Source organism: Crocodylus siamensis, chromosome 2 (assembly GCF_052110815.1).
Source record: "Crocodylus siamensis isolate JL-2025a chromosome 2, ASM5211081v1, whole genome shotgun sequence".
NCBI lineage: Eukaryota > Metazoa > Chordata > Crocodylia > Crocodylidae > Crocodylus > Crocodylus siamensis.
The window spans coordinates 205,211,875-205,234,162 of record NC_143396.1 but is presented as its reverse complement, the minus strand read 5'-3'; the positions used below and the strand labels follow the sequence as shown (position 1 = coordinate 205,234,162).

General features: G+C 40.6%; 1 protein-coding gene across 2 annotated transcripts in view; it reads left to right on the top strand.

Moving 5' to 3' along the window:
* NELL1 (neural EGFL like 1) overlaps positions 1 to 22,288 on the top strand; it is a 524,835-nt gene that overhangs the window by 360,654 nt on the left and 141,893 nt on the right. The gene's annotated exons all lie outside the window — the stretch shown is intronic.

Sequence of the window (22,288 nt, the reverse complement as noted above, 5' to 3'; positions counted from 1 at the left end):
TTCATTTTAGGAAAAATTTTCATCTTGAATAATCCTAACTACTTAAATACTTATTTATAAAGGCAAATCCATTACTCAAAAATTGGGTGGATTTTTGCATTGACAACTGAAGTAAACACTCAATACAACTGAAAAGACATGGAGTTTTTGGTAGACAAATTATAATTTTTTGGTCTATACTATCCATATATCTTAGATTGTTTTGATAGGTACCATAGAGATGGGGACTAAGTGTTGTTAATAAATATTGTTTTCAATCCTGTTGAAGCCAATTATGTTAAAAATAATTGTCACTAATTTTAATGTATTAAAAACCAGCTATTACTTGAAGTTGTATTTGTTTTATTCTTTGATGTTCAAGTTGACATACACCCTCTAATGTTAATGCTACTTAAGGCGATCTTTAAGCAGAGAGATTATTTATGAAGACTAAAATCTGAAATCTCGCTACTGTTCTAAAGGACAAAAGAAAATAATCAGTTTATAGATTAAAAGTTTCCTTTTTGCCTCTTATCCTTAAGGTTATATTTTTCAGGAAGGTTGGATAACATATTGCCTATTAAACCTTTTGTTTATCATCAAAGTTAATACATTTTCAGTATTTTCCTTGAGGATTTTAGCACGATACATGCTAGATGTAAACTGATGGTATTCCAGCCCCACACAATTGCCTGGGATGATTTTAATGCCGTTAGTTCCATTTTAAATAATACAATCTGAACATTGTTCAGTACTGCATTTACATACATGTACACAGTCGGAAAGTAAGTTATACAGCATCTTTTGAAACTGCTTAATATGTTGCCACTATCCAAGACTCTCCCAGTACATGTTGATTCTGTAAGTTACTTTTAATATTCTTCAGGTGAAAATGATTGGAATACAAAATGTCATATGTGCTGTTGCGGCTGATTAGTATCTTCATATTATTTGTGAATGGTCTGCATAAGCACCTTTTGGTACGTGCTTGAAATGCATATGTTACTGAATTGATTTGGGAAGGGAACACATAACTTCCTTTATGTAAAACTCCTGGAGAGACCCCAATGACTTCGAAATATCTTTGCTAGGGACAAATAAAGTTATATTCCTTGAATTTTTCTCACTATATCCCATGAGAAAAATTTTGGGGTAGTTGAAAGCACTTTATATTTCACGACACTTGTGTTAAATGTTGTTCTTTGTTCTGTGTTTGTGTGTATGTGTGTGTGCATGAGAGAGATAGAGAGAGAGATTCTGTTGATTATTAAAATCCATCACCAAGGTAATGCATTATAAAGACATCATACTTATTTAAAGAAACATAGCCCTGGTTGAGTAGTGTTTACTCTGTATATGTACCTAATATTTATCTATTTTCTGCTTTGAAGACTTGGGTAGAGGCAACAGAGGTCTCTGTGGGACCAAGGAAATATTTCTGGGGCAAAATATATAATCCTTAAAAACAACAGAGTTTGCTAGCAGCCAGAGGTAATGGTGCTGGGTAATGTATCAGAATCATTGGGTATTTATATGGTGACAAATAGAAATGTTAGTTTTGCAGATAAATTGGGCTATTTTCTGCAGAAAAGGACCTGGGGTTACAATGAACAATAAGCTGGATATGAGTCAGCACTGTGTCCTTGTAGCCAAGATGGCTAACAGCATGCTGGGCTGCATTAGTAGGAGCAATGCCAGCAGATTGCGGGAAGTAATTATTCCACTCTATTCTGCAGTGGTAATGCCACATCTGGAGTACTCTGTCCAGTTTTGGGGCCCACAATGGTCTCAAGTTGCAGCAAAGGAGGTTTAGGTTTGATATAAGGGACAACTTTCTCACTAGGAAAGTGGTGAAGCACTGGAACAGGTTACCTAGAGAGCTGGGGGAATCTCCGTTCTTCGAGGTTTTTATGGCTCAATTCAACAAAGCCCTGACTGGAGTTGAGCTAGTTGGGGATGGTCCTGCTTTGAGCAGGGGGTTGAACTAGATGACCTGCTGAGGTCCCATGCAGCTCTAATTTTTTGTGATTCTATGATTGTAAAGGGTTAAAAAGAATAGGTAGGAGACTAGAGCTATGGATTACATTTCAAAGGGAAAAGATCAGACAAATTATCCTTGAGTATTACATACACTTTAATAATTTAATAAACTAATGGATGAGAAAAAACTAGACTAAAGATTAAGTGCTGTTGAACCAGAACTGTGAATGAAAGTACAAGGGGGGAAGCAGCACATGGGGAAAGAAAGAAACATTTGTTTTTATTTCAGATAAAGTTAAGAAATATGCATTTTGCCTTTACAGTACAAATGACCTTAGGATTTGTCCCTTTAAAAACTGTTGTTTCCTCAATTGTGGTTAGATTTGCAGAGAAGCATAACTAGCCATTTGAAATGGCTAGGGCAGGGGTTAGCAACCCCCAGCATGTGTGTCGAGCATGGCACGCAAGGTCATTTTGCTCAGCACACCACTGCCAGCCTGGCTTCTAGGTAGCTGCTGCCAGCCATGAAGCCTGGGCTGCTCCCAGCAGGCAGCTGGGCAGTTGCAAGCCCTGCTGTAAGGACAGCAGAAACCATCGTTGGCAGCAGTTACCCAGAGCCTGGGCCAGCTGCAGCCAGAAGACTGCAAACATCTGCTCCAGGCTCCAGCGTTAGCTCCATACTGGTGGGTGCATGCGCACCTTGGAGCAGACAGTGGGGGAGTGGCTTGAGGCAGCACAACCCCGGCTTCTCCCCCACTGCCAGCACAGAGCTGATGACTGGGATGTGGAGCCTGACGTAGCTTTTTGTAGCCAGCCTGGGCTCTGGGCAGCTGCAGCAGGCAGCGGGCAGGATGCAAACAGCTGCGCCGGGCTCCACAGCCCCAGCATCAGCTCAATACTGGCAGCAACTGCACATGCACCTCAGAGTGGACAGCAGGAGACCCTATCCCGACCATCTGCTCTGCACGTGCACCCACCAGTATGGAGCTGATGCCAGAGCCCGGAGCATTTGTTTGCAGCCTCCTGGCTTCAGCTGGCCCAGGCTTTGGAAGCTGCTGCCAACCACGGAGCCCAGACTGCTTGCAGCAGGGCTTGCAGCTGAGCCTGCCTGACTCTGACTCACTCTGAGCCCAGCCCCAGCCCAGCCCCCCACCAGGATGAGGCTGGCGCTGCTCCTTGCCAGGAGCACTGCACTTTTTGCAGGCTTAGCTGTGCGGGGTGGTTGGGCTGATGGGCAGGCTCCAGGCCGGGTCCTTGGCCAACTGTGCTGCAGCCTGGGGGCTGGCTCCCCGGGGAAGCACAGGGGCTCTGGTGGGACCAGGGCATTGTTGGGTTGGACTTTATCCAGTGGCCCTGGAGCCCAGCTCCATGCGCCTGCGCATGTGGTTCTGTGTGTCTGTGTACACACGTGTCTGGTTCTGTGTGTCTTTGTGTGCCCTCATGTGTCTGGTTCTGGACGTGTGTGTGCATGTGTCTGTTCTGGGTGTGTTCTGGTTCTCTGTGTGCATATGTGTGTATCTGGTTGTGTCTCTGCTCTCCATTCTCTCTCTCTCTCATTGCAACATGCTCAACAAAAAGGGAATACACAACAACAAAGGCAACATTTATGATCATTAAATGTACTAATATGCAGTGTGTCCTGCTTTGCCCCCCACCCCCTTTTGTTTTTCTGACATGCCAGCACTCTGGCACCTTCCAAGGTAGACATTGTGGTTTTTTCAGCTCTCCAGCTAAAAACACATTGCCTACCCCTGTGCTAGGGTATATTGGCTCTCTGTTCAAAAAATGCTGTTGAACATAAAGCATAATTTGATCACTAATGATTGAAAATGTTCTTTTATCTAGGCTAGGTATGGACAGTCAAAAAGCCCAAGGTAGAATCAACCTAAGTTATGAGGTTTTCTGTAAGCAGCACCATTTACATTGGCAGTGAACAGAACATACCTTCGCCCTTTCATGGGGGCAGGCAAATCTTAGACTGGGTTCCATCATTTTTAAACCAGTCAATGATGTCGAAATTCTGTTCTGTTTTGGGTATAGATGAGTTTTGTGTGCCGAGCATCTTGTCTGATAGGGGTATACACTGGTTTCTGACCATTTATACTGGTAAAAGTATAATGTCTGTACCTGGCCCTAGGTTTTATTAAGCTTTCTTCACTAGGGTTTCTGTGATGGTGAAATCGGAGTGTAATGAAAACTTCTATCCCACACTTTCATTTTGAAGACTTACAGTTCTCTTTAGATGGTATTCCGGAAATCTCACTTCATCACTACTGGAATGCATCCACTTCTTTGGTAAAATATAACAGCTATGAGGAACAGCACACACAGTATTTTATAACAAGAAGTACAGAAGTCTGTCGTATCCAACTGAAACTAAAGGACAAAAAGCAAACTACCCCCCTTCCCTCCTGTGTTCTTTCTCCCTCCCATGCTGTCCAAATCAAAAGAAATGATGCAATTTAAAAATTGTGCCCTGTGCTATATATCTGCTTCCTAACCTACTTATCTCCTGGTATGAAGATAAGCAGAAACACAAAGAAATAATTACCTGGATGAAAGAAATTAAAATTTACAGAGATAAAATTGTTGAAAAATTCAGTTCTTACAATCACACTTGCAAATATTTAAAAATTGATACAACACAAGCTAGAACAGTAAATAAAGAAAAGCACTGCAGTCTGAGCGTATATCATTTAAGCATCTGGTCTACTACAGTTAATGCCAAATTTAGTTCATGTAAAATAGATGTAAATGAATGTGTTTCAAAAAGAGACTAAAAAGTGAATAGCTGCTAAATAGAATGGTGCTGCGGCAATGTGACAAGAAAAGAGATTTCAGAGTTATTGTACAGAAATCCCAAAAGCCAGCAGCAGTTTATGCAGCTGCAGTGAGAATAGCAAACAGGATTGCAGGATGCATTGGTAGAGAAATTCATCTGATATCTCATGAAAAAATATATATATTATTTAGGACACTAACTAGTCTCACCTAGTGTACTTTACAGAGCTTTTATCAATGTTCATAATATATCATTTTTGTCTTGAGTTGCAGCAGGAGAAAACCTAATGATCAACTTCACATTGGACTCCTCTCCTCTCCTCTCCACTCAGTCTTATTAGGGCTTGGATCTGGGCACAAGAGAGAAAAGAGCTCAGCACCTGCTACGTCCTCTCAAGCAGGTGGGCAGGAAAAAAAACAAGAAGAGTTAAGCCAACACACTGTGGGGAGTTTGCCTCTCCTGATAAAGACTGCAGCAAAAATATCCCTATCAGGACCAAGTTTTGTATGGAGTCTGAGGCACAATTCCTCCCTGTAGTTTCTCCTTGGCTAGCCCTGTCTTATATTCAGGATAATAAGGGGAAGCTAAATCAAATCCTCAGATATTAGGCTTATTCTCAGTGGAGAAAGAAAAAATCTTCCTGGTAGCCCCTTTGAAAGATATTAAAATTTATGACTGAAATAGAATTTATGATTAAAATGTAATTAATTGAAACTTTTTACACTTGGAAATAAAAGAAAATGGCTTATAACAGAAGCCACTAGAGTATTTTGATTTTGCTTCCCACTGTGTGACTGAACTATGTAACCTTTTGTAACTAATCCAAGCAATATAACTAGATAATAGATTGATCTTTCACCAGCAGTCCTGAGTGAAATCTTTATTACAATACTGCCTGGACAACCCCCTTTCACTTTTTTGGCTGGTCCATCTGAGACCAGGTTAAAGGCTTCTCAGGCAGTGACATTAGGGAAATAATGAATCTTCTTCAGAGTCTGTCTCCATGCAACTCCAATAATGTATAGGTTGCTTGGGGATTATCACTGGTAACTCAATCAGTGCATAAGGAGAACTGTTTCAGGGCTTGAGTGGTACTCTGTGAGCACAAAACCTGACCGCACACTGGAGTTCTGGGTTGGATTTACACCTGTTGAATACAGGGAGTCTGCTTTTACTTCACATTGAGATGTTGTATAAGGTGAGGTAATGGAATGTGGGTTGCCTTTTTTATATGTAAACTGGGTATAAATGAATATAAATACCCAGAGAGGACAGGATGTGGTGAGGGAAACTTAACTGCCTAACAGTTCTGAACCAGGTCTAGTTTCTACTTCTAATATTAGAGAAAAAAATGACTTGATGATCCTAGAATGTACCTTACCACAAATGCATCAGGGAGGCAAAGTTATGCAAAATCCTACCCTTCCTCACACCAGATTTTTAACAGCTGGTCCTGTAATTCAAAGCTGTTCCTGTTACCAAGCAAAAACTTCTTTGAGTGTGTGTCAGAGTGAATATCCCTGTAAGTGCACATATGCTTAATGGACACAAGATCAGTAGGTCCAGAGGGGGCCACACATATGCCCTCTACCTCTTTAAGCTCTCTGGCAAAACCATAAAGAATGGAGTGGCAGTGATGCTCTTGACATTCCTTCTTACTGCCTGCAGCATTGAGATAGAGCTGAAGGTTTGCTTTGCTCCTATTTTTTCTGCATTTCATATGCATTTGACAGGTTAGGTGAAGAAAACTTAGTACTTAATTTTTCAAAATTATTGAACTTGGATGATTGCCTCTTTCCTTGTCCAGAGCGAGGGTAAAACTTTCAGAGTACCGGGATAAAGTGCCTTATGCCAACTGCCATGGCAAACTCAAAACTCCTAGTATTTCAGCCTTGCCTGATTTGTGAGATCTCATCCTCCCAACTCCCTACCATAACGCATGCCCTTTTTTTGTCTATTCCCCATAAATATTTGTTATATAAGTCCTCAGGACTTGTCACTTGTGGAATATGTAGCTGAAAGTACACACACTTGAGCAGTCAATATAAATCATCTTGGATGTGGGTGTCTTTCCCCTCCAAAGAATTAAAAAGATTACCACCAGTGAATGTTCCTTAGACCAGAGAGGAAGTCCCATGTTTGCAGAGTGGAAGGAAGACAGGAAGAAACCACAACAGAAATAACAGAGTTTACTTTGATGCTGGCTTCAATCAGTAGCCCTGACTGGTAGCTCCAGTCCAACCAATGAACCAGCTGACTACTGTTAGAGCCCCCTGATTAGCTGTTGGGGATAGCAGCCTCCCCATTAAAGTCCAGCTGTGGAAGCAGACTGCAGGCCAGGTAACACATCTGTCTAAAGGTCTGCAGTGGTAAGCCTCTCTGGATCTTGTGCTCTTTGGTTTTCTGGCTTCTGCCTCTGCTCAGCTCTGTTTCTGGACTCTGACTTTGGGGAACTCCATTTTACCTTGGTACCTTGGTCCCTGACTCTAGAACCCTGCCTCAGTCTGTGCCTTTAATTCCACCTCTGGAATTTCTCTGCGGATTTTGTAACTTGGACTTTAGCTCCTGCCCTTCCTTTGTGGCTCTTGGCCTCCCAGCTCCTGTTTCTAGCTGTCCCCTGTTGGCTTGACCACTAAGCCAGACTGCCTGTGAACCAGCCTCCACTACACCAAATACTGTTGCCAACAAACTCTTCAGCACTAGCACCTCTTGAATCAACAATATTTTCATTAGCATGTGTACCTGAACACAAAACCTAGACTTTAAGGTAGGACCAGTTGAAGTTTAGGCCCAGCTCCAACCTCTGAAAAGATTTTTTTCAAGTGGAACAAAAGGAAACATCCTTTTTCCAAGAATAAGATGTCCAAGGGAGCAGTGCTAGGTAAGCCAGCTCTGATGCCAGCAATTGAGTCAATTAAATAATAGAGATATGACCTCACAGATCATTCATTAGTATCATGATGCTTGGGAATATGACTGGTGCTGAGAGAGTACTTGGCAGTGGCCATGTTTACATATGCTGTTAATTCAAAGTTGGCTTATTGCGCAGTAAAAAAAAATGCCTCCATTTGGGGCATGGGGCTGGGAAAGAGCTGCAGGGGAGGAGCAGGTCCCAGCCAGCCCCAGGCTGTATGGCGAAGCCCCACTGGGCACATGGCTTGTCCTCATGTGCATGGGGTGGGAGAGCTCTGCAGCAGCAGAAATACTGCTAAAAGTACTGCACAGTAAGCCTACTGGGAAGCATGTCTACATGTACTTCCTCTTGGGAACAGATTTGCTCCCAATGGGAGCAGCCTGGAGAAGGCTGCTCCCACCCTGCTCTGCCCCCCTGCAGCATTGGGTGGTAGCTCAGGGGATGCCAGTGAGCATGGGGCCGGTCCCTATGCACACAGGGCCAAGAGACAGCTGTCTCCTGGCCCTGTACACATCAGAAGGGGTCCTGATATGCATGGCATGGGAGACCTGCTGCTGCAGAGCTCTTCCACCGCATGCATATGGGGACAAGCCCTGTGCCTAGCAGGGGTTCTCCACATAGCCTGTGGCTGGCCAGGTCCTGCTTCTCCCCCACAACTGTTTCTCAGCCCCTTGCCCTGATTGAGTGGTCAGGGCAGAGGACTGGGAAGAGTCCCCTTCCCTGCAGCTCTTTCCCAGCCCCATGCCCCCAATTGGGCAATTGGGGCACAGGGGTGGGAAACACCTGCAGTGGAGGGGCAGATCCCAGCCTTAATCCACCAGTGAGTCAGCTAGCAGCGAGCCTTCAACTAGGTGGGGATTCCCTGCTTAGCCAGAGGCATCCAGGAGCTGTCCTACTGGTGGGGTAGGTAGCACTGAGCCACCAGCTTGCTCAGGCAGGGGCTTGCTGCTAGATTCCCCACTGGTGGGACAGCTTCCAGCCATCCCCCAGCTTGGTGGGGATTCCCGTTCCAGCCGAGGGCTTGCTGCTAACTGCCTGACAGGTAGCTCCCCAGTCTCGGTGCAGCTTAGCTCCCCTCTCCCATGGGGAGGCAGGAGCCCCACAATGCTGGGATGGAGGGGAGAGGGGGGTGAGACAGACCTGCTTCTGATGGCATGGCTGACTGGGAGCAAATGTGTCAGTATCTACATGAGCCCTACTGTACATTATCTACTGTGAAGTTAGTTACTACATGTTTTTACTATTATCTGCTATGCAGTCACTAACTAACTCCATAGTAGCCTAATTTACTGCACAGTAGTTTATTAACATGGTTATTTAGTGATGTTTTACTGTGCAGTAGTTTAGTCTACTGGACAGTATTGCATCTCATGTAGACACACCCAGTAGCTCTATTCAAAGAGTATTACCGTTCTTCACCATCAGAATGCATCCTTTCCCCAGTGCTGAGCACTCATTCTTCATTCTTTGGCTGAGATGGGGATCCCTCACAGGCAACAGTAGAAAGGAGATGAGTTGAGCCAGTACCCATATAACATACCACCGTGGCCATTCTATTGAAGAATGAGTGTCCCACAGAAAATCTTTTAGGAAGGAAAGAAAGCAGGCTCTCTGGAAGTATCACTGCCTAGGCCACTGGAGCCCAATATTAGTTCCTAATAACTGTAAGGACAAATGGCAAAACAATATCCCAAGTCCCTGCTGAGAGTCATCATCACTACTCAATAAAGCAGTCACATTCATTCCTGCCCCAGCATCTGATGACTTTGAATCCTTTCAGAATGTCCTAGTTCATATTGTAGAGACCCTAGATATTGAAACAATATTTTTTGTCACATTTGTAAGCTCGTGGCATTTTTACTGCATTAGCCTTTTCTGTGATTGTTCTCATCAATAAAGGCATGCTAGTATCAACTAAAGGGCTCTGGCATATCAGCTACCAGTCAACCCACATTGAAATGGGTGGAAAAGTTCTCTCAGGTGACTCCGAAACAACTTCCACTCCCAGCTAAATCAAGATTGTTGGTAGTTTCTGCAAGTCTGGAGAAATCAAAAGACATGCCCAACAACCAGGACTGGAAGAAGCTAGACCTCTTCAGATACACAACAAAATGAATATGTGACCATGGTAGAGATAGCTTTACCAACAGTAGCTGTACTCTAGCTAGTAAAGTACCTGGTAGTAGTGAATATAGATAATATATATGTTAGCATGGCAGTACAAGCCCACCAGGGACCCTAGTCACTTTCTTGAACTGGTGGAATCTGACAAGGTGTCTTCACAGGTATAGCTACCCAGCTGTAATCTAATGCTTGGAATTAAAGCTTTAAATACGCATAACATGATCTTACCTTCTTTTTTTTCTTTGCAGATATACTTGCACTGCAATATCATAGTATTTCATAATTAACTTAGTGGTTCTAGCCCATGAACATACAGAAAACTTTGCTTTTCTCAGTCCCTTCCAGACAAATATATCAGTCACAGATTCACTGGCGATGTAAGAGCTGAATTGGATCATGTGCAGATTAAATAAAAGTGTTCCCCAAACAATATGAATTACACGTGAATGACCTAGAACTCAGAGCTATCAAACTGACCCATCTAACATTAACACCTGTATTTCAAACTGTGATGGTTCAGATTTTTACAGAACTCCTTTATTAAGTTATACATATGTAACAAGAAGGTTCTCCCTCTTTGATCTGCTTCAGGATGGTGACGTTCTGGCTTGATGCCCTCTGAATGGAATGAACCTGATGACTTCTCACTAACTGCATATCACTATTTAATGGACTTTCTGATCAAGCAGCCTGATTTAGACCATCATAGGACCTGTGTTCCATTATTATAGGTTTGCTGGCTACCAAGTACAGAGCTCTGCACTATACCTTTCTATTAATTCCCCTGATTCCCAGGGCAGTCAGCAAGATCAAAAGTGATCATTGTAGTGACCACTGTAGCTCTGTACTGGCTTAGGCATTCTGGGTGTGTAAGCAGGTTGCTTAGCCTGCTGGCTTTGGCAGGTGACTTTGTTCCATGGGTAGCTCTTCAGGCCCTCCTCCCAACTCAGACACAGTCTTTAAAATTCAAACAGGCCAGTGATCCTCAACTGGGGTGCCATAAATGGTCATGAGGCGTGAGGTGATAAGCAGGTAAGAGCAGGCCAATCCCCCACCCCCACTGCCCAGCCTTTCTACAAAGGGGAAAGCACAGTAATATACAAATTAGTCTTTGAAGTTGGGTGTTGCTCAATTTCCAAAGCTACGGAGCGGTGCCTCAAGTCCAAAAAGGTTGAGAACGACTGAAATAGGCAAATAAGCAAACAAAAACCAAACTCTACTGGCCTGTCATGGGCATTCAGAGGGGAACCCTGACCCCCAGCACAAAAGTCTGATTTCTCACTGCACCAAGCTGTCCCATTCACAGTTGGCTCCTTCCTTCCAAACTGTTCCTGCCTGTCTGGGTTTTTAAGCTCCCAATGGATCATTCTCTTTGCAGGAGCTTACTCACAGCCTCAGCTCCTAAATGGAGCTGGCTGCCCCCTCTTAAAGGAACAGACCACAGTTACAAGGTGATAGACCTTGTACAGAATTAGCCTTCAGTCCAGCTTCAGGACCTTCTGTACTTGTTCTGATTTCACAGCATCAAGGTCATATACTATACCCAGACTGTGACTCTTTACCCAAATCCGTTGACTGTTTAAGTCCAACAGGCAGGGACTGCTCCAAGCAAATCCAGGAAATCGTGGTTCAAAGCAGGAAAGCGTCTATTGGATGGAAAAGTTTCTCAGTGGCTAGCACAGTATAGACCTGGCCCACCGGGTTTGATTCTCAAGATTCCCAAAATCCCTAGCTATTGATCTGGCATTTAAAAAGCCAGCCTTTTATTCATCCCTGTCAAGATCTGTCTTGCTGCAGGCTCTAATTCTCAAAACATCCTGAAAAAAGAAATAGAGCACACTTTCCTATTTTCCCAGTCCAGAGTTCTCTGAAGACCCCAAAGTACTTGTAGGAAGTCCCTGTAATTTTTTTATGACAGCTTGGCCTTTCCTATCCTCAGATATAGCTTGGGAAGATTGTATTTGAAATGTTTGCTGTAGAGGCATCTCAGTCATTTCTCTCTTGGTTGCAAGATATTTTGTCCTCCTCTCGCATCTAATTTAGAATGTACATACAGAGGAGAGTTCAATTCAGTACCTTCCATTGTATTTTTTGCCAGTACTGATTGGTTCCTTTCAGTGATAGAGGAGAAAGATGGAATCTGTACCTCTCTTGCAGCCAAGGACTTTCCATACTTTTTTTGTAAAGCAAAATCTTTCTAATGAGGATTGATTCCTCCGTGTTCCTTTAGGTATTTTCTTCCTTTTGTGTCTAGTAACTCACTGTCTGGAAGATGGGAAAGTAAACCTTCCATTTTTGATACAGGCTATTTAGTTTGAATTTGCAGCACAGAACTCCAATGCATGTTCTCTCAGGATATTAATATTACTTTACCACAATTATGGTTTTTACACAGACTGGCAGAAGCTTTTACAGGCATGCTGAACTTCATAGAAACATAACATAAAATACAGAGAAGGAGAAAAATCCTTCTCTTATCGGGGCTCCTGCTGAGCTAATAACATTCTACAGGAAGACATCTATTTAAACGGAAATAAACATGCCTTGGGATTCTTGGATCCTATTTTCAGCTTTAGTAAGCTTTTTTCAATTTTATTAAGAATGCTATGTTTAATTTTGCCAACATTTTCAGTCCCATTAATTTAGTTTACACTGCATTTGGATCAATTAGTGCACTTCATGATAATGCAGTATTTGCCTCGCTGCCTATTTAGAACAAGAGGAACAACATGATAGATTTTGATTGGATTAAAGAATCTGGATTTCTTCCAAGGACTCTGTTTACTAGAAATACTAAATGTTGCAGGCTAGCTTAGTGGAAACAAATTCTATGTAAGGTATCTGATGACAGGACTTGTCTGTCCCCAATGTCTTCTGAATTATGGGTTCACTCCTCTATTGTTTGCTTTAATCTGATTTAAGCATAGTCTAGGGATGGCAGAAAATAGGAGCAAAAAACAAGTTAATCACAACATGAGTAGAGCTATAGACACTAAAAGAAAGAAGACTGCTTTAAAAACGAAAGTGCCAAAGACTTTGGGTTAAATCCTCTTTGTCGCATTGCTACAATCCCATTAAAAGCGGTTGAGGTTACATGCAACAGGCTGTCTTTTTATTAAGAGAATTACATTTCCTATTTGGAAACTCCATTGCTAAACTACCATTGCTTTAGGAAAGCAGGAAGTTTGGACTGAACATAAGCATCTCAGCCTTACATGAATGTGCACCTTGTTACCTTATTGGGACTATGTATGGTGAAGTCCGTCATCAAGATACTGATTTTGAGCTTCATCACATTTTCATAAGTGGTTGGGTATTGCAAAACTAGCTTTGTGTTCATGTTTTGCTTTTGCTTTAAAAATGACTACCGTAAAGGACAAGCATAACACATTACACATTAAAACAATTTCTGATATAACCAGCTATAACTAGTGCATTTTAAGAGAGCAGTTCCTACACTAAAGTTACTGTCATTGTTCAAAGATATAGAAGTGTTTGCTAAGGTATTATTTGGGACATTCTCTCTAGTGCATGGTAGTGTTAGAATACCATGGTGAGTTGGAGAGTGATTGACAAGACTCTTAGATTCTGTTTCCAGTTCTATGAATAACTCCCTGCAATTATGGACACACAACTTAACCTTGCTGTGCCTCAGTTTACCTAGCTTTAAAATGTTGATCGATAGATGGTGCTGTATTTACTATCTATTTACCATGGCATTTATTTACCATGGTAAAGTACTGACTTAGAAGGCACTCTGCAGTTCTAAACTGCAAATATTTACCTCTGCGTTCTTGTACTTTTGATTTCCCATCAGGTAAATAGTGTACAAATACTTGCCTAGACTGCAGATGTATGTGTTGTTCCCTTGGCAGATATAGTTCCTGGGTGTTGCTTTTGTTCCATGTACTGCCACTTTAGTTTGATACCAAACACAGTTTCCACATGTTGAATTTTATAATCCTATTTACCTTAGCAGGCTTGTTATGCAGCTGAAAAATATTTCTGATTCACTGAAGTACCTCTTCAGCAGCAAAATATAGAAGACCAATACAGGTCAACCTCAAATCTGAAGTGTAGTAGTCTGTCATCTTAATCACCAATAAAAGAACTCAAAGAAATGGGTACTGGCCGTGTCCCATTAAATGTTCTAACTGATACCTAGATTCTGTATTTTCATATGTCCCTTTTGGGAAACATAATTTCTGTATGCATCATGGGAAACAACCAGTTACTTCTTAAGTGTAAATGCCTAGTTTCTTCATTTTAAATTGTCAGTTTAACTGCTAGGATCTACAACAACTGAATACAGTGTATTTATGCAAACTGAAAAAAACCTAATGATTTAATGAAAATCTCCAAAGCCAATATTATTTGTGTACAGTACTCCACTAAGTATGTTAAATTCTTATCTTACCCTTTGGTTGTTTTGATGTGCTGCCAACTCCCCAGAGCTTGAGCATTACTGTGTTGGCTAATGTGGCATATATAGCACAGTTTAAAAGCTTTATTTCAGATAAATATAGTAGCCTGGATCAGTACTGGGGCATGCTAGCATGGGCGTGGGAATAATCTTTCACTGCTGCTGACTACCTATGATGAGGATGAATAGAGTACTTAAGGCTCCAGGGGTGCCATTCTGTGCACTTCAGTCACTTAAGAGAAAAGAGCACCCAATCAGAGGTACATCCATGAATAGTACATTTTTCCTTTAAACATTTTAGTTTGATGTTAAAAAAAATTCCCTGAGCCTTTTCAAAAGCAATGAATATACAACCTCCCCAAGCTTTACTAGGGTGGACCGTATGTACTCATTCATATTGCATATTAGAATGAAGCTAAGTTTAACTGAAGTTTGCATTCCTCTTAACATTTATTTTTGTTAAAAGCTTTGCCTTGTTATTTATCTAACAGTAGGCAACCATTATCCTATGACATTATCCTTTGGTACTGTTCTTTTTATCTTGCTATTTACTTCTGCTTATGTACATTGTAAGCACTTTAATTTCTTCTTGTTTTACCTATTATGCACAGTGCAGAATACAGCTCTCTAGCTATTTCATATGGGTAACAATAGATTGCAGGAATTTCGAAACAAACACAATAATAATGTATCAATGTAGCATAAAAATACTAAAAGTAAAGCTAAAAAAGCTCTGTTGGGAGTTGAAAAGAATAGAAAAACAACATAAATTTAGGTTTTAGGTTTCAGAAAGCTTTTAAAAGATTTTCCCCACACCCTCCCCATGATCTGACTAAATCTTGTCAGTATGTATTATAGATGTTTTGTTGACATTTTTTTCCTCAGTGAAATCTTACCTTTTTCAAAAGATCAAACCTGATTTGACTCAAAATGACTTCAAACACCCATGGTTTTTGTTCCTAGGTGCTCAGAAGTCAATCTGGGATGTTTTGAAGTTTTGCTCTGAATGGAGCTGAAGCAATTCATTTGAAGAGTTATCATCACTCTGCTAAAATAAACTAATGGGAGTACAGAATATTTAAAAAAATTGCTTTACTACCACTCCAATTATATTTTCCATTATGCATTATTAGATATGTCTTTGGTTTGGTAAAGGGGTAATAGGCTATGTGAATCCTATTTGATTAAAAAGAAATTCAACCACCAGACTGGTACTGTTTGTCTGCAGATGTTTTTCATTCTTGACAGAAGAGTTCAATTAGAACTGAGAGAGATTCCTGGTTTTTAGACGCACATAGAGTAAAGTGATTCATAGTAAGATGGAGTTTATGTGATATTGTAGTGTGCTGCAATGATTTTTATTAGCTATGAGTTGACATTGCTTCATTCCTCAAGCACAGTGAGTGGTATGCAAATACTGCACTAATATGGTATGGGTAACAGAGCGCTGTACATAATGAGTAATATGAATAAGTTAGGATTTCATAGTAAGTATGTTTTCCTTTTTTTTCAGTTAGTTGTAATGGGTTAAAAATTTGGCTTCCTGTAATATTTCCAGGCCCAATTCTAATTTTAAGGTTTCAGAAATATTGAAGTTTTAAATTTTAGGTTGTCAATCCTGGAATATCAAGGGGTACTAGTCTGCATCATTAGGTAAATATGAGTTTGCTTTTTCTTTGCACAGATATGTGTTTTCTGTATTTGTCATTTGGTATGTATTATGCATACATGTCCTTGAATTTCCAGTATTTTAAACTAGCTTGTATGGCAGAAATTACTATTGTTAATGGCCTCCTTCATGGGAGACCATGATCCATGGTAGTCAGAGTATGTGGGCATTTATACTGTATTTACTCAAATAGAAGATGACCCTGATTATAAGATGACCCCTTGCCCCCACAATAATTAGATTCTATATATGGAAAATGTATTATTTTTTATTATTTTCCAGGTATAGAATCTAATTATTGGAGGTTTGCCTTGAATTGCCTCCCTCCCACTGCTACAGCAGGGAAAATCAATTTGGAGGGTCAGGTAGCCCTTTGCTCTGCTTCCTCCCAAATTTTTCCCTTGGCAGCCCCTTCCCCCCTCTCCTTACTGTCAGACCCTCCTCTCCCTGAGTTCATTGAAGTGAGGAACACATTTGAAAACAGTAACCTTGAAACTAAACATGGCTGTAGCAATTTGCATATAATACCCATACACTTAGTTCATCTCACTAAATACATTATCTATCTTATACTACTGCTAAAAGCAGCATGTTTTCATCAATGGAAACCAACAATGAAGTACATGTGTGTAGTCCAGGTACCCCCACAAAGGATCCATGTGCTAATTAGTCTCCCACTCTTGACTGCAACCAGATGTTCTTGTCATGAGTCCTGGGATGCTTCAACAACTTATATGCAGATGAGGTGCAGAGCAACCTGGTCTGACTTAACTGCATGGAGGGTTGGGCCACACTAATCATATGTGCCAGCCTGAGAGAGGGGCAGCAGAGGAACTGGGTGAACTGTCTGAGATGTCATGGCTCACCATGACTTGAAAAAAGAGTTGACAGTGAGAGGGACTGCATTTAACAGGCACTACCATATATCTTATTCAGATTGGTGGCACTAATCTATCCTTTTGGTAGGTTCCCATCAGCTTGTTTGGCACCAGGAGACGGTGTTGGGGTTTGTTTCAGCCCCTCGGAGTGCTGGCCTAGAATTGCAGTACTTCCAGACCTCATAGTCATCCCCTCCTGTAAGAAGAACTGCCAGATTATTTTTTTTAAAGACCACAAAAAAGTTTCCCATGTGCATGTTTTCCCAATATGGGCCATATGTTTTATAATCATGCTAAGTGTTGGCTGCATTTGATCAACTTCATAGTTAGTTTCCATTACTGAGCACATTCTGCTATTGGCCGCAGTTTAATGATAGACAATGTATTTAGTGAGATTTTGTTGTATGCAATTATGAGGCAAGGGGCTTTTTTCCTCATGCCAGGTGGGGAAAAAAACCTTGTCTTGTATTTGCTCTATCTTGTCATGCTTGGCACAGCCATTTATAATGTGCTTCTTGTTTGCAAATCAGTGTCCTTCTAGGAATTGGTCTATGAGCTATTCATATCCCTCTGGGCATCTCGGCTTACAGGCTGTAGAAAGAAGAGAATGACAGGTGGTTGTAGGATTGTGCTTGTGGACTTCCTATGCTAAAGGGCAGTAGCAGCACATGGGTAAATTCCTATTTGATTGCACAGAGAGGATGGCTAGTGGGTGAAGGAGGAATAGTGTTGACCATATGTGCATCAGGAGTGTAGAGCCTTGAGGAGGAGAGGGCTAGACTGTTCCCCTGCGTTGAGCTAATGAGGCTTATAGTATATATCAGTGGTTCTCAACATTTTAAACTCAAAGCTCCCCCTGTTAAACTCAAGGCACTCCTCAGGAAATGCCAACTCTTAGATTTTTCTCTTGTTTTGACTACACAGAAATAATAGAGCAATTTTTTTTGTGGTAGAGAACTCAAAAAGTCCTTGACAGGCCAGATTGATTTTGACAGTATGTATTCCTTTTAGAAAACTCTGGGTTTATCTTGTGAACTATGTCTGGGTCTTCATGCACATAACACTGCTAATATTGTGTGACACCTTATGGCAGCCTTATGGATGGTTTGGCTTCAAGGATGATCTTAAATTTAACTCTAGTTGTTGGCATAGATACACTCACACTGTGAGTGCAGTTTAAAGATGACTTGCTGTGGTTAGCATATTGAAGATACATTTTTTGGAACAATGATATTACTTCTGTTTTGCAGGCTTTGCCAGCCAGTTACTGTCCATCACAATTAAATGTAAGGTGTTGAATCCTCCTTGAGGTTGGCAAAATCAGAAGCCCATCACACATTCTGGTGGAATAGTTAGCACAACTGTTTTAGAGCACATACACCCATTTAGAAGAATAATCATTAAAGCTCTCTTAGAATCCATGGCAGGTTACAACAAATTGCTGCAAATATTTTGAGTGACCCTCCCCGCTCCCCACCCAAATCCTACCTTCTTCCATGTTACTCATTATATATTGCATGTCTTCTCAACATCATTTAATTTGGTTAGTTTCTTCCAGATGCCTCTTTTAGCATTACTTTTATTGTGATATTTGTGATGAAGAATACAATGACAATGGCTATCTGTGGGACCTGTGTGATGATTCTCTTAGCCTGTCACATCAATGTGGTGTGAAGCATAGATGAGTGCTTTTGTTAAAGATTATAGAGTGATCATTCTTTAAAATATTTCAGTCTCCTCTGTAACTAAATAATGTTATCCCAATATCTATAATACTCTCTTATAAAGTGAGGAAATCCTAAAAAAAAAGCCTTATATTAGACTTAAATAGTGTTCAGACTTTAGGCTAGACACTTAAACCCAAGGTTGCCTTCTGTGGAGAACTGTGGATACTAGGGCTTGAATATTTTTTTCAGAATTTCTCCACTTGTAAATAGAATACTGCAAAACCAAAACCAGGATATTTTGAGGGGTAACTACCATGGAGTATTTATTTAAATAAACTATGCTATATAAGTGATCTGGCCTGCTGGAAGTGGGTAAACCATGAATTGCTATTCAGTTCATGGGCTGTATAGTGTTCTGAGTTGTAGATTAAGCTGCATGTTTCAGTAACAAAAATAAATACCATAGCTTTACTAGTTTCCCCACACAGTGTTTAACAGCTATGAAGCAGTTTATTGATGTTATCAGGGAACTGATACATTTGTTAAAAGAAATGTATTATCCTCACCATAAAATTAAATGTTCCATTGCAAAGCAATATACTACATATCTCTTTAGTCAATTTTTGCAAACCAAACATTGTAAAATTATATTGTAGCAAAGAGGCAATGCAGATCTGGGTTGAAAAATATAGTCCATAAGGAAATATATGCATGTACCATGCACTGTATTTCACTGGGATGATTATAGTTGCCTGTTAAAGTATGGTTTTTTTGCACCAAAAATATTAGAAGGGCTAACTATAATAATAATATTTTATACTTATATATCCCATTTCAATGAATTAAAACTACTTTGAATTTTTATGTAATGTACACTACATGGGAACACTGAAATGCAAAGGAAGATAGGCAATGGAGCAAACAACTAGCCTTCAGCAAGCTTTGCAACTGTGGATAAATGGGAACTTGGAAACACGAGGATAAAACAGTAATTCTTGAATGCTCACCACTTATACCTTGTTCTCAAACTTTCAGGTCAATAAAGATCATTCCTTTGCCTTTATAGTACTTTTGATAAGAACCCAATGTCTATTAATATACAAAAAATTGTGATCACTGGAGCAGTAGATTGAGTATATGTATAAAGGTATATATTCTCAGAAACAGATGGCACTAATTTTTCTTTGTGGACTCATACTGATCTCACTATTTTGCAGCTATATAATTAATTGCAGATACAAGTTATGGTACTTAAGACTATAAGAACATCAGAATCGCTATTTACTAGGTTAGACTATAGGTCTGTCTTGCCCAGTCTCCAGTGTCACCCAGTGGCAAGAGTGTGAGTGCTGAAAGGGAGAGTGAACTGGGCATCACCAGGGATTTTTTTTTCCAGTTGCCCTTTTGACTACCTGATTTTGTGTGTGAATTAAGACAGTAGAGATGAAACTATTTTACCCACACTGTCAGTTCATTCTGTGGGTGTGAATACCTACCTAGAATTGGACTGTGGGTACAAAGTATTAATGTAAAAATGGAAGCCACCCTTTCAACATCCAGATTTTTCCATGCAAACTAGTCATTTTCTTGTTCCATGCATCTCATTTTTTTTATTTTTAATGGAAAGAAGCAGGACTCATGATCCTTCTTTGCATGTGTGAGTCAGATTCTTTAGCCCAACTGACCTCCACTTACCAGAGGACCTGAGGAGAGAGAGAAAGGTAGCTCTACGTAATTGCACGGCTAATGCTGCACAAAGATACTTCTATCAATTATGGATGGATTCAGCATCATGGCATTATTTAGAACAGCCTCAGGAGATCTTTATTCCAAGGGCTATTCTGATTCGAGATTGCTGAAGCATAGTATTATTTTACCATGCACACCCCTACCTTTGGCAAAAGGCTTAAAAAAGTTGGCATAGAGTTCCTTGGGGGTGTCCCGATGAGCGCTCACGCGTGGCTTGTGGTGTCACAAACCTGTTTGAGGTGCTGCAAACTGCACATGGCACATATGCACCAATTTGCCACACTGCTAATTTGTAGCCCTGTGGAGGTTTTTTGACACCAGGAGATCCCGGTGTCAAAAAAAACTACCACTAAAAAAAAAGTGGCATGGTACACACAGCAGCAGCATCCACCTCCAGAAAGGGAGCCTGTCCAGCCAGAGCCACACTGCCTGCTGGCCAGGCTCTGGGCAGGTGGCTCAGCACTGCTGCTGCCTTGTGAGGACCCCAGGTAAGGCTGCTGGGGCCAGCACAGTTGCTGGTCCCAGCCTCCCCTACTGCACACAGGTCAATTTGCTGTGCACTGGAGCATGCTTGCAGGGGTGTGCCCAGGGACAAATAGGAGCAGCACAAATATGTGCCGCTGCTATTTTTCACGCAGAAAATGTGTGCCTCTGCACAGGCACGCTTGTTGGGATGTGCCCTTTGAGACCAATTTATCACAACATGGTCATGAAAAGACCAAGCAAGTTTATGGTTCCATGTTTATCTGCCTCTATTTACCTGTGGTATCATAATCTCATCACTATATGAATTGTCCAAAGAGCTAACTGCAAAGGAGAAGAGTAAAGATAGATAGCGGCCATGTGACTCATGGTTGGGAATCATTTTATGGTTATTAGCTAGTGTGTGTATGTTTATTCATGGATGCTTTAGCCAAGAAATGACATTGATGCTGGTATAAATTGCCACACAAACACTTAAAGTGAAATCTTGAAACAAAAAAGGAGTCATATTCTCAGTAAATGTGTAAATTGCTGTAGCTTCATCAAAATCCCTAATTTACATTTCTGAAAAAGTAGGATCATCCCACGATGTTCCTTTTATATTCCTTTTTTCTTGTTAAACAATTAGCTTAATATAATTCTATTTGTATAGTTAACTCAGTGCCACAGTACTACCTAGCCAGTTCAGATTTTTAATACGTACCAACTTCACAGGGGAGCTGTAAGGCTTAATTGTTTATTATATGCAGAGAGTCTCAGATGAAAGGAGTTCTATAAGAACAAAGTATTATGATGATTATAATGATGATGTTGATACCTGCATACCTGCTGTCACACCAGATTGAGCAAAGCAGTGTCTGCCTTCTAACTTTGAAATTTCTGCATAGAAGCAATGCCGCTGTTTTAACTGTTATGTGGGTTTTTTCTGTTGATAATAATGGACTTAACTATATTTCTTTGAAATAGGTAATAATGCCTAGCTTTTATGGAATATCAATCTTATCAGTAGCTCTCAAAGTACTTTACAAGGGAGGGCTGAATTATTACCCTACTTTTAGACGTAGAGAAGCTGAGATACAGAAAGGCCAAGTGACCTTGTCAATTCACAAACCAATGATAAAACCTGGATCTTCTGAAACTCAGTCCAGTGATTTTGACACATTGCTTTAGAGTTTCATACTAAGTTTGGGACTATAGATGAGGAAAATAGGAATTTAACACACACTTGCAATATGGAATATGCTAAGGCATATAAATAATTCACAGGCATATAAAGGCTTTCATAAAGTTGTCTCACACATCTTCATATAGTCACAAGCTCATGTGGAACTTGCATATGAATACTGTCATGTGTGATGATGTTCTTTCCCACAAGATTTTAAAGTTACTGTTATGAGTTCATGCTTCAGTGTTTAGCATTATGGAAACCATAGTGTGATCACTAGATATTGGTATGATTAACCTTACATATGAGAAAGAGAAATGGTTTAAAGTTTAAGAATTGCTTATTATGCCAGTCTCATGTTGAGAGAAACATTCAAAATAAATCAATACTTTATCAGCTGAGTCTTGGTACCTATGATCTAACTTTGAAATAAAAATGTGAATAATTCATCAAAATTGCATTCTAGTTGTGATAT